We start from the raw sequence: 12,989 nt of genomic DNA on the forward strand, positions 1-12,989 counted from the left end.
ATAATTCTCAATTTTAGATTGTGCATTTTTTTTCAGTTGACAAACTGGAGAAAATCTTTATACTTGATATGGTTGCAAAAACTATCATAATTTATATGATGGGCAAGAAAAAGTAAGAAGTAGGTACATATATATTTAATATCACTAATGCATAAGGCTTTCAGGTAATATAAACAATAGCTTTTATTATTTAAAAATAAAATTTTAAAGGACAAACACAAGGCTATTTTTGTACTACTACATACAAGAAAATGTTTAATTATTAATGAAGTAAACTCTTTGGAACTTTAATATAGCTATACTCGTATTAGTCAGGGTTAGGAGGAAGATTCTATCTTTTGAATTTTGCCATAGGTAAATGTATCACCTATTCAAAATACATATATAATTCAAAACCCCTATGTCTTATAACAAAATTAACTCCATAAAGATTAAGAACATATGAAAACTATGAAAGTACTAGAAGAAAACATCAATAGATATTTTTTATAATTACGTGGTAGGAAAGATTTTCTAAAGACATTCCTAAAGGTAGAAATACAAAGAACAAAAATAGATAGCTTACTAAATACATTTTTTAAACTTCAATATAACAAAAACACTATAACCAAAGCAAATGTTAACAAGAAACCTGGGAATTTTTTAAAATTTATTTCTTATTTTACTTATTTTTTGAGGGGGGAGGTAACTAGGCCTATTCATTTATTTGCTTTTAGAGGAGGTACTGGGGATTGAACCCAGAGCCTTGTGCATGCTAAGCATGCACTCTATCATGTGAGCTATATAAACCTTCCCCATTGGAAATTTTAATATATACATGATAGTGTGCGTTTGTGTACGTGTGTTTAAATGACAGCTATATGTCAAAAAAGACAAATATTCTAACAGAAAAGAGGGCCACGGATATAAAGAGGAAATTCACACAAACACAGTAAACATGAGAAATGGTCATCCTGATCAGTAATCAAAGATGTACAATTTTTCTAAAACAAAGAATTTTGCCTTTCAGAGTAGCAGGCTTCTTATTTAAAAAAAAAAAAAGTCTGGCGTGGATGAGAGAATGGGAAAATGACTCTCAAAAACACAGCTCATGGGATTGTAAACTATTCTAGAGGGTAAATTAATGGCAGTAAATATCAAAAGCCCTAAAAAGTATATGCCTTTAGCTTAGAAGTTCCATTTGTAGTAGTTTATTCTAAGGAAATAATTGAATACTGCTCAGAAAGAGCTGCATGTGGATGTTCACTGCAGTGCTGCTTGTAACAGAAAAAATTACTGAAAACTAACAAACACACAAATAAGAACTGGGATTTTAACTGCAGGCCTTTCTGCCTTCAGTGTCTGTGCCACTGATGAATCTAGATTGAATGTTCTTAGCCTAACAGTCTTCCTGTTAACTTCCTAACCCTGTAGCAACCAATGTACGATGCAAGTACATTCTGAGGAAGACCTGAGCTGACCACCCTGTAGCAGGAAACAAGCTGCACAACCAAGGGACACCAGCTAACCAACACAACTAATGTTCATGATTCTAAGCAAGACTTAGAATCTGTTAGTGTAATAAATGCACCTGGATCCAAATTTCTGTTAAAGGATATGCTTTATGTATTTCTTACCATAACTGCGAGTCACACTGACACATTTTCTGTCACATCAAAAAGTTATGTTAATCTATTAAATTGGTGATAAAGGAAAGTCAAATACATGAAAGTTTCTGTTTCTTAATTCTGTATTTACTAGCTTGACAGCAGATAAACTTATCAGTTGGTAAAATAAGAGAAAAGCTTTTGAGCAGAAGCTTGAGGCCTGGTATTTTTAAAGATGTATTACCAATTATCACTAAAAATTTCATGAATCAAGTAAAAACATAAAGCAAGAATACATTTATATTTCCATTAAATTAAGCCTGAGTTACAATGGTATGAGTCACAATTTGTTTTCCAGAAAGCAGCTTCAAAGGATGGAATAACAACATTACCAACAACTAGATAATCCCACTCTAGGTTAAGACATTCTTTAGATGGCTAGGCCTTAACAGGTGAGGCTACTGGTTTTATCAGGAGCATCTTATCTCTTGAGAAACTCTTTCTCTAAGGTAATAATTAGATTGCTTTTGTCTTTTGTCATTGGAAAGATACAAAAGTCATCAGACTAGCCTGTTTTATGAACTTCATTACTAAGAAATTTTTAATACCAAGACAGAAAAAACCTAAATAAAATTTCTAGTTGTAACTGGAAGCTCTGTTTTTAGTAAAGAGGACTACTTAACATTTTAAAACACGTTGACTTGGAGAGCTCTGGAATTAACTGGATTACCAATTCTTTCAGTGAATTAATACCCTTTCTACCATCTTTATTAAATGGAGTTTCTGCACTCTGTACCTCACAACTTTTTTGTCTTCAATTCTTCAACAGGTAGTATGCTACAAACAGTATTTACACCTCTCATGAAAACACAAGAAACTACATATTCTAGTTTTTGCAACCGTGCATCTTACAGAGATGAGAAGTGATTCAATGAGGAATATCTCGAGTGAGGCTAAGGTGGAGAATAGGTATTTCTCCAGTCTCCAAGCAGAATTTTAATTACATATTTTAAATTTTTTAATTTTATTATAATTTTATAATATTATAACTATAAAACAATATATTATAATTTTTTAAACCTGCTAATTAATTATTTAATTCAATTTACTGGTGTTTAAAGAACAGATGCAATTGGCTGGTTACTACAAAGTTAGTGAGTAACTACTCGGTGCCAGGAGCTCTAGTTTTCCACTAAATTTACTACAATTATTATAAAACAGTTACAAAGACCTGGTTACACCTTGGACAGATTGGCAGGAAACTCAACAGATTTCACTGGTGCCATTATGTCTTCAGCACGGAAGGAGTCTTTCCAACAACTGGGTCTCTCTAGCAATGGCATGAGTATTAATCAAAAATGTGGAAAAGTGACATGTAACCCTGCTGGCATCAAGTCACTCTCTACCATCATTGTAACTACTATCTAATAACAAACTGTAGGAGCATTATCAGGCAAATTAGGAGAAAAGTGCTTTGCCCACCTCAGCACTGAAGATCTCATTTTCTTTTGTGAATTGCCAGCAACTCACATCAGTCAGTGAACACATAGGATCACTGAAAAGTTTACAGTGGAGCAGGGTCACACTCAACATGTCAGCAACAAGAGTATCCTTCAAGCCTCTCCAATTTTTAGAACTAACAGATCAGACAAATACCAAAATGAACTATACCTACATGTCAACTGGGAAACAAAAGGAAATACAGCGGAACCCCAGGTAGCCATGCTTAACAGACTAAGGGATTGCATAAAATTAAATGAGTATGACCGTAACCAAAGGGGAAAAACATTAGCTAAAGTAACCAGATTGCCAACCGGGCAGAGAGCTCCTACTGCAGGGAAGAGATCGCTCAAATACTCACTGACCGTGTATCATCTTATTACTACCTCTCAGTAATCCTCAGGAGGCCTCCCGTATGGGATGGCTCTCCCCTACTTTACAGCCAAGGCCAATGAAGTGCTTCTTTTCAGGTGACTTGTTCGAATCCCAACGGAGGAAGTGAAAACCCTGACCTAGAATCTGGGTCTCCCAAAGTCAAGAGCAACACTTCCTCTGTTTCCACCACGTGGATGTGAATGCCACCAGTCAACTGTACTCTTCAACCTGAGAAACAAAACTGAGAGGCGGCATCTCAGCAAAGGAAACTACTTTCCAGACATGATTCCAGGTTTGAAACCTTTGGTTTGTGCTCTCCATCCCAGCAATTTAAAACACATTATGAATTTGTCAGCGGCGCCAAGGTCCACCGCCCTTAGCATAATTAAAACCCATTAGGTTGGCTCACTGTATAATGGCACCCCGTGTGCTGTGAGAACATATTCGCCTAAAAGCCCCTTGGAGGACACTAAACATTCACAAGCCACAATAAAAACTTAGAAGAACATATCAAAGGATAAAACTTTTTATTAGCAGACATTGTAACTCACCACTCAGGAATCCTGTACTTAGATTTAGCCCCTACTGCTTTATGACTTTGAACTCTTAGAGGTGAGGAAAGTATCTAGGGTGCATTAGAAAATCTATTCTGGCTCAGAAGTCGACCACCCCAAAAGTGTCATTCCAGCCCTGAGAATTTTCTACTGCAGAATTCTAAGAGAAGCTGCATGTTCAAAGCCCCTGCCCCGAACCTAAAAATCTTATTTTGCATAACTTGTCCTGATTGTTAACCTTTTAAGACTCAAATCCTGTATGTTTCCTCTTCTCTCCTGAAATAGGGTAAGTTTGCTTCCCCTCTTCAGCTTCTTCCCTCCAGCAGGTCACCTGCTGAAAGCCACATGGGGGCAAAAACTATCTGGTCAACGATAACTCAATTCCACCAGCAGAATAAAGAGGAGGAATTAGAAAAGTAAAAAAAAAAAAAATTCAGAATTTACGACGAAATCCGAGCTGAGGGCAAAACCTACGTAGACCCAGGCATCCAAAATCAGAACTCTAAGAACTAAGGGAACACTTGTTTAAGTGTTGCCCATTTTGCCCACGAGAAGTGTCTCCAAGGCACTCATACCCGTGCTGACCAGTCCGTCAGAGTCGCACACATGACACAAAACGAGCGCACAATGCTCTTACCAAACCGCCCTCCGTCCCCCGAGCAGAAAGCTGACCCCGCTCACCCCGAGCGCGCCGGCGGCACCTCCTCCGGGGCTGACGCAGGCCCGGGGGCCAGCGGAACGAAGCCGGCCAGGCCCGGGTCAGGAAGGCCGCGCGCCCTCTGGGACCCGAAGACTGGAGAGGAGGTCCCAAGACGGGGGAGGGGACCCGAAGACGGGGGAGGAGGACCGAAGACTGGGGAGGGGACCCGAAGACGGCAGAGGAGGACCGAAGATGGGGGAGGAGGATTGAAGCCGGAGCCACAGCGGCCCCGCGGCGCTTCCGCTTACCTCATCTGTAGAGTCCAGACCACCGCTCCTCACCTCTGCCCCCGGCACAGCCCTCACCGTTAACCTGAGGGAAATGCGTATCCACGACTGCGGCAACGCCTCCAGAGACTGCGAGTCCCCACAGGCCGCGCGGGCGGCAGTCCTGTCAGAAGCCGCAGGCTCCCCAGGTCGGGACGCGCCTTCTCGGTCTTTCCACATCTGAGGCGAGCACCGCGCCGGCGGCCAGACGGCGGCAGAGTCCGCCAATGAGAACGCGTGTCTGCTGGCAGGTGACCGCAAGGACTCATCTGATTGGTTAAGGGAAGGGCTGCCTTTCTCCTGAAGGAGCGGACGACTCAAGTGCATCAGAAGTAGCGTTGTTGTGTCAGGTTGTCTGTCATAAACCGAGCGACGGTTTGTCCTTCTCTTTTCCCGGGAATTAGTGATTGCTCAGCCCTGTTAGAGAAAAGACAGCAGGATGTCTCTACGCTGCGGGGGCGCCGTCCGCACCGTGGGCCCCCAGGTATTTGGAAGTTATTTACACAGTCCAGTCAGAGCAGTAAGTTCCTTGCCAGATAAAAAAAAGGAATTTTTACAGAATGGACCAGACCTTCAGGATTTTGTGTCTGGTGATCTTGCAGACAAGAGCACCTGGGATGACTATAAAGGAAACTTAAAACGCCAGAAAGGAGAAAGATTAAGACTACCTCCATGGCTAAAGACAGAGATTCCCATGGGGAAAAATTACAATAAACTGAAAAATACATTGCGAAACTTAAATCTCCATACAGTGTGTGAGGAAGCTCGATGTCCCAATATTGGAGAGTGCTGGGGAGGTGGAGAACATGCCACCGCCACGGCCACTATCATGTTGATGGGTGACACATGTACAAGAGGTTGTAGATTTTGTTCTGTTAAAACTGCAAGAACTCCACCTCCACTAGATGCCAATGAGCCCTACAATACTGCAAAGGCAATTGCTGAGTGGGGTCTGGATTATGTTGGCCTGACGTCTGTGGATCGAGATGATATGCCTGATGGGGAAGCAGAGCACTTTGCAAAGACTGTGTCTTACTTAAAGGAAAGGAATCCAAAAATTCTCGTGGAGTGTCTCACCCCTGATTTCCGAGGAGATCTTAAAGCAATAGAAAAAGTTGCTCTGTCAGGATTAGATGTATACGCACATAATGTAGAAACAGTTCCAGAATTTCAGAGGAAAGTTCGTGATCCCCGGGCCAGTTTCGACCAGTCCCTACGTGTACTGAAACACGCCAGGGAGGTTCGGCCTGATGTAATTTCTAAAACGTCTATAATGTTGGGTTTAGGTGAGAAGGATGAGCAAGTGTATGCAACAATGGAAGCGCTTCGTGAGGCAGATGTGGACTGTCTGACTTTAGGACAATATATGCAGCCGACAAAGCGCCACCTTAAGGTTGAAGAATACATTACTCCTGAAAAATTCAAGTACTGGGAAAAGGTAGGAAATGAACTTGGATTTCATTATACTGCAAGTGGTCCTCTTGTGCGTTCTTCATATAAAGCAGGTGAATTTTTCCTGAAAAATCTAGTGGCTAAAAGAAAAACAAAAGCCCTGTAACACTTAACAAGATGTTCAAGATCACAGAAATTTTTAAAATGTGATTCCAGTTGGTAACAGAGATGATGGTAAAATGGCTAGACTTAGACATGTCCAGGTCTTTTTGTTTTAAGAAAAATGTCAATAAGCTATGCATGTTTAATTATTGTAATTCATCTATCTCTTAACGTATCTTCTTTGTCCCAATAAATAATTGCTTGTTATGATATAATCATAAAAAAAAAAAGTAGCGTTGTTACTCGTGTTAAAACATGTAAAGAAAAATGGTTTCTTTTCTGGCCTTTTAAAGGAAGCAAACTACAAAGTTTATACTTGAGGGCTTGGAAGGTATTATGAATACTCTCTCACAGTGAAATCCTCAACAGGAATTCCAGAATACTTTTTTTAAACTAAGAAACTTCAAAATTGGAATGTGAAAAGGAATATATATAAAACTGAACCACTGTGCTGTACACCAGAAACTAACACAGCATTGTAAACTGACTATATTTTAATTTAAAAAATTCTTTTCATTTTAAATTTAAAAAGTCATTACATATTTAAAAAAAAGAAACTTCAAAATTGAACTTATTGTTGATATTTAAGGTGGGGGCTACACGGCTTCAAACTTACTCTGAATGAAACCAGTACTTTTTGCTCCCAATTGATGGGATTCTACTAACAACACTTTTAAATTGTTTGAAATACCTAGTCTTACTAGGTTTTAGAAGTCTTAAACCCTAATACCCACCTTTACCTTACTTTTCTGTAGGTAGGCTGTTATAGAAATGGCGGGTGGTGATTTTAACTTTCACAGAAGTCATCACCTGGTGTTAAAACACTCCATGTTTATGCCTTATCTGTTCCTGCAGTTTGTTGGAGTAGAGCACAAAGATTACTGCCAGCCCTCCCTCTAATTATTTAAATCTATGGACCAGCTTCATAGCTTTACTTTTTCTTATGTTTCCCTCCTTTTCTTTGTACATCAGCCTTCTTCCTCCTCTTAGGTATTTCTGGGATGGAGTTTTCTATTAGTTTCATTTTTCTTTCTTCTCCCACATAAGGAATAGAACTATAATTATATCTTGACTTCTCCGTTTGTGTTTTTTGACAACTGTTTTGTTCCTTTTACATTCCTTACTTTTCCCAAATATGTTCATCTGTTAAATAATTTCCAGAAGTGTGATTTTATTTGTGTTCATCACACACTTTTCAACTTTTGCAGTAACAAAACAGAGTTACCACTAAAGTTCAACTGTATATGGTATTTACATTTTAGTACCCAATGGCTCTGTGCATTATTAAACTCACAGAATAGTCTTCTAGTTTATTTAGAGAATAAAGATTCTAAGAAAGATTTTTATATTCTTAGAAGACAAAAACAAAACTGTCTCCCTTGCTGAGCCATTCTTTTCTGACCTACCTTTAAGTGTATGAAGTGCTTAACCTAAGCCTCTCTCTCTTCTATAACCACAAATTCCTCCAGGGAGTTCTCACCCAAATCTTTGGTTTTTAATGCCACAGTATAACCCAGTGATTGTCAAATCTCCGTCATCAGACTTGACCTCTCCTTAGTGCTTGAGACTAAGCTGCTTATTTGACATCTCCCCTTGATGTCATAAACCCAGCACAGTCAAGAGTACACTTACTATTAATGTCTTCCTTTCTCTATGCCTTTCAACCATCTTCCTTATCTCAACAATACACTCAAATCCAAAAATCTTTGATTCCCCTTTTTCCCTTACCTCTCAAACCCAATGCAATAATGATTCTGAACCCGAGTCCTTCTGCTGCCTTGACTACCACCCAGTTCAAGCTCTGTCATTTCTCATCTTCTCCATCCCTCTCTCCAAAGCAGCAACCAGTACAAAAACTAGAAACATAAATTGTGTAACACACTTGCTTACAACCACCCAATAGCTCTCTGTTGAACTTAAAATAAGACCCAAATCTCTTATCCTGGTCTGCAAAGCCCTTAATGATTTGGCCCTTGTTGATCTCTCTGTCCTAATCTCATGTCACTTGCCCATTTCACCTGCTAGATTCCAACCAGGCTCTTATCTGGGAACAATGCATTCTCATTTTCACTTTAGAGTTGTCGCACCATCTCTTCTATCTACAGTATTCCTTCCTCCACACATCCAATGGCTGCTTCCTTCTGGCTGTTCAATAGTCAGAGAGGCCGTCTATGACCAAACCAATCTAATTGAGTCATCCTGTCATGTACCACCAACTTATCCTCCACAGTATGATCACTAACTGTTAACTAAATTCTTTTCTGTCTTCCTCCACTAGAATAAAAGATACAGAAGGGGATGAACTCTGTCTCAACCACTGCTCTATCACCACAATTTGGGACATTGCTTAGCACATAGTAGGCATTCAATAAAGCTTTTATTAAATGAATGAAGTTAAAGAAGTGACTTTAAATGTAACGAAACTATGAATTTCATGGCATTGTTTTTTTTTCCTTTTCACAGAAAGTTATCACATTTACTAAAAAATCTCAAGTAAACATTTATTTTAGACAACTTTCATGGAAATCTGAGGCAGTAAAGAATATTAAAATGTTACATTGCAATGCATAAACTATTCCAGAAGTTATAGTACCCTCAAACCCTACATGATATTAATTATATATTATAAATTATTGCATTGTCAATAATTAAAATGCAGATAACCCATACCTCAATGTCTCTTTACCTTATCTAAAACATATTTTATGTTTCTCTGGATTTAAGGAATTTAATCTCAACTTTATGTGAATTTTGCTGGCAATGTGAAATATATCACCAAGGTCTGCTCCTATGGTTTGGTCTCCAAATTTTCTGGACCCCATCCCTCTCGCACTAAGACAGATCACATTTTTCATCGCATTATACTTATAGGAAGTAGTACTTACAGGAAGTAATCCTCCCTCCATTCTTCTGGCTTTCCCCCTCCATTTTTGTTTTGAACATTGTAAATATAATTTCTAAAGGAATATTTTACTTAAGTCATTTCTCTGTCCAAAAAAAAAAAAAAAACCAACCTATACTCTAATACTATTTCACTAACTCTTCTCACAAAGACTTTGTGCCCCAGGTTAATCAGCTCTTCTTGAAATCTTCAACTTACAATTCAGAGGTTGCCAACCTGTGGGCCTGGGATTATAGATTATAAGAAAGAATAAGTGAAACCACCATATATTCCAGAAGCACTGTCTGATACTGAATGATTAACACACTGAAAATGTCTGTCTATGCATATGTATATCTGTGTATGCATATGCAATTGCATATACTATGTTTAAATTTATTTGATTAATCAAATAAAACATTTTATTTAAATATATAATAGTGTTTCTGAACTCATAATAGTATTTTTAGTCACGTTTCATTTTCCCAGTAGACACCAAATATACAACTACTATGACGTTAAAGTCCTAAAAGTTTTTTGAAATTAAAAGGGGGCTCAATATTTTAAGTTCTATTACATTCTATTTCATCAATTGACCTCACAATACAAATACTATGCTGCCAATCCAGGTACCTCCCACACCAAAGCAATATCAACATATACTGCGTTAATAAAGTAAGATTTCCTGACCATCAACCCACACTTTAAACATTAATGGGTCATCAGTTTCATCCACCTAAGGTCAGTAATATTTATATTTTAATTCAACTCACTTTTTATTCATAAAATGTTAAGCAAGTAAGAAAAAAAGCATTAAAGTTATTCCTAAAAGCCTCTGTTACTTAACTCTGATAGATCTGGAAGTTGCTAACAGTACACTCATTAGCACTGGTGGAAAATTACTTGAAAGCATCTCTAAACCAAAAATGAACAACAAAAAAATTTAAACATGAATTGAAACAAATGTTTAGAACACAGGGCTCACCATTTCTTATGTTCAGATATGTAAGGAGAACCATTATTTCACACTGTACTAGTAAATTTACTACCTTATTGATTTTAGCCTATTTATTGCTTATTAATACTACCTATTTCACTTTATCCATCAAAAGTAAAAGTGGGAGACATTCAATGCAATCAGTCAACTCCTTGAGTAAATAATAATGAAAAGTAATGTATTCGATGGATATAAGACATCAATATTTTAAAAACCACATGTCAAAAGTTGATTCCATTCAAAAATCATTCCAAATGTGTTCAATTATCCTTAGAAAACTGACCTAAACCCTAAAAATACATCTCACATAGTAGGTAAGCTCTGTATTTATGAGAAGTGAGTCTATTACTAAATGTCTATGGTTGTACAAAGAGCACACCCAAAGATAACTCAGACACACGTAACTTGTAAGATCGGGGTGACCTATTTTCTGTGTAGCTCTAGTAAACATGCTTTCTGTAGAGCCATGTGCTGCTAATCTCTGTGTTCTTCCTGTAAATAACTGCACTTATTCCTCAGGGTTTGACTTAGGCATCACTGAACCCAAAACCCTGAGACCGAGTAAGGTGACCTTCCTGTGGGTTCCATTAGCATCTTGTACCCAGATACCACTTATGACATGTAAATGAAGATTGATTTTCTGTCTCCACTCCAGACATGAAAGTTCAACAACAGTAGGGAGTGTGTATTATTCACCATTTAATCCCTAGAGCCTAAAACTTACTAGATGCTCAATTAATACTTGTTAAATGAATAATTAACAGCTATTCAAAAATTCACAGAACACATATGAAATTTGAGAGAGAGAGAGAATCCTTTCTAACTGAAAACCAGTAAATCTCCAAACTGACTCAAACTCTGCTCCTTCTCAAAATATAAAACCCACAACACTGTTTATAGGTTATGTTGACTTGTAATTAACTTTAAGAGAAAGAAACTCTCCTAGAAATCTATCCAAACTCATTTTTAGAATCTATTCACATTTAATTTTCTTCAGTGATGGAAAACAACTGAATGGCATCCTAATTAATAATAATAAACAGTAAAAACCACTGGTTACATCTACTGTACACTTACAGAGGATGCTGTTCAAAGAACATTTTAGCTATCTCCTATAGTCATTATAAAGATGATAGCGTAAGGCAAGTACAATTACCTCACACATTCTGCAGCTGAAGATACTGAGAGACAGGTATTATGCCAATAATGGACCCTGGCCACATACCCTGTAAACCCCCATGGGTATAAATACCATTCTGGTGTTTCTGATGCTGTTAAACTGATTCTCTTTGACAAACAAGTAATCAGTATTGGGCAGGCGGCAGGCACACAAATTAAACCACTGGGATTTGAGGGAGGGGGGCTCGTAATTTTTTTCTTACAAAAGCATGACTTAGCTTGTCCTGACTCACCCAGGAAAGCAAGTCAGCTTCATTTCAGGTGCACTTGATTGGCAGCAGCTCCTTGGAACAAGGTACTGAAAAAATACCGGGAGACTACGGAAAAATCAGAGAGGAAAGCCACGCACGGAATGTCAGCATCTCCGTAAGAATGAGAGATAGGCTAAATCCTGACACTCAACGTAGGGCATATGTTTTATGCAGATCGAGGCCTATGAACTGAAAGACTGGTGGTACACTTCAGTCACCAAGTCCAAACCGCCCCCAGTGAGCCCTCAGAGTTGCAGTGTAGTTCTCTAGTGCTACTAACTTTAGCTCCGCTCTGTTCTCATCTTCCTTACCGCCAAGGTGACTGTCTTATCCCCACACTAAACCCTGAATGACAATAATTCCCAGTAAAGCAATTTCTGCTGCAGGCTTTTAAGGCATGACCTTGAAAATGTATATCTAACAAGACAAAAAATTATTATTCACAACATCAGAATTTCCCAGATTAATTACTTGAGTGTTTACTGATTAGTTTTTTAAATGTTCTGGCTAAAAATAAAGTATCATTTTCCATTAGCTCTTTTCTAATGGAGAACTTCAGAAGTACAAAATAGTATGAAAGTATTATAATAAACACCCATGTTTCAACACGCAACTGAAAAATAAATTATTACATACACAGGTGAATTCAACCAGGTGGGTATCCAGCCCTGATTTTATTCTGTTTGCTTCCCTGAAGCAGTAGTAATCATTCTGCTGAATTTAGAATTTATCATTCAAGGGCACTTTTTCACAACAATATTACACGTCTATATTCTAATACTAATTACAGAATTGTTTTTCATATTGTAAAATGATATAAATGGTATCATATGTTTACATATGTTTGTAATTTTTTTTTTTGCCCAACACTATGTTCTTGGAATTTATTCTTGTTGATATGTATGGTTATATTTTCACTGTGTGCAGTATAACCTTGTTTGAATATAGTACAATTTGATTATTAATTTCCCTACTGACAAAATTTTGAGATCCTTTTTTGTTTGTATGTGTTTTAAATAGAGTTTACTTTTTAGAACAGTTTTAGGTTCAAAACAAAATGGAGCAGAAAGTGCAGAGTTCCCATATACCCCCTACCACACACACACACACACACATTCGCACTCACACATGTGCGCGCGCACACAC

The 12,989-nt window shown here is 37.9% G+C and overlaps 1 long non-coding RNA gene and 1 pseudogene across 3 annotated transcripts in view; both read left to right on the top strand.

Annotated features, from left to right (window-relative positions):
• Positions 1-1,695, top strand: part of LOC140687016 (uncharacterized) — a 33,226-nt gene extending 31,531 nt beyond the window's left edge. For both annotated transcript variants that reach the window (XR_012061015.1, XR_012061016.1), the window contains one exon: positions 1,414-1,695. This is a non-coding gene — a long non-coding RNA (uncharacterized lncRNA). The remainder of the gene's footprint in view (positions 1-1,413) is intronic.
• Positions 1,696-4,849: 3,154 nt separating this feature from the next.
• Positions 4,850-6,760, top strand: LOC102544858 (lipoyl synthase, mitochondrial pseudogene; annotated as a pseudogene). Its single transcript, XR_012061012.1, has one exon. The product of XR_012061012.1 is annotated as a lipoyl synthase, mitochondrial pseudogene (transcript).
• The last annotated feature ends 6,229 nt before the right edge of the window (positions 6,761-12,989 follow it).

The sequence above is a fragment of the Vicugna pacos genome, chromosome 18 (assembly GCF_048564905.1).
Source record: "Vicugna pacos chromosome 18, VicPac4, whole genome shotgun sequence".
Taxonomy (NCBI): domain Eukaryota; kingdom Metazoa; phylum Chordata; class Mammalia; order Artiodactyla; family Camelidae; genus Vicugna; species Vicugna pacos.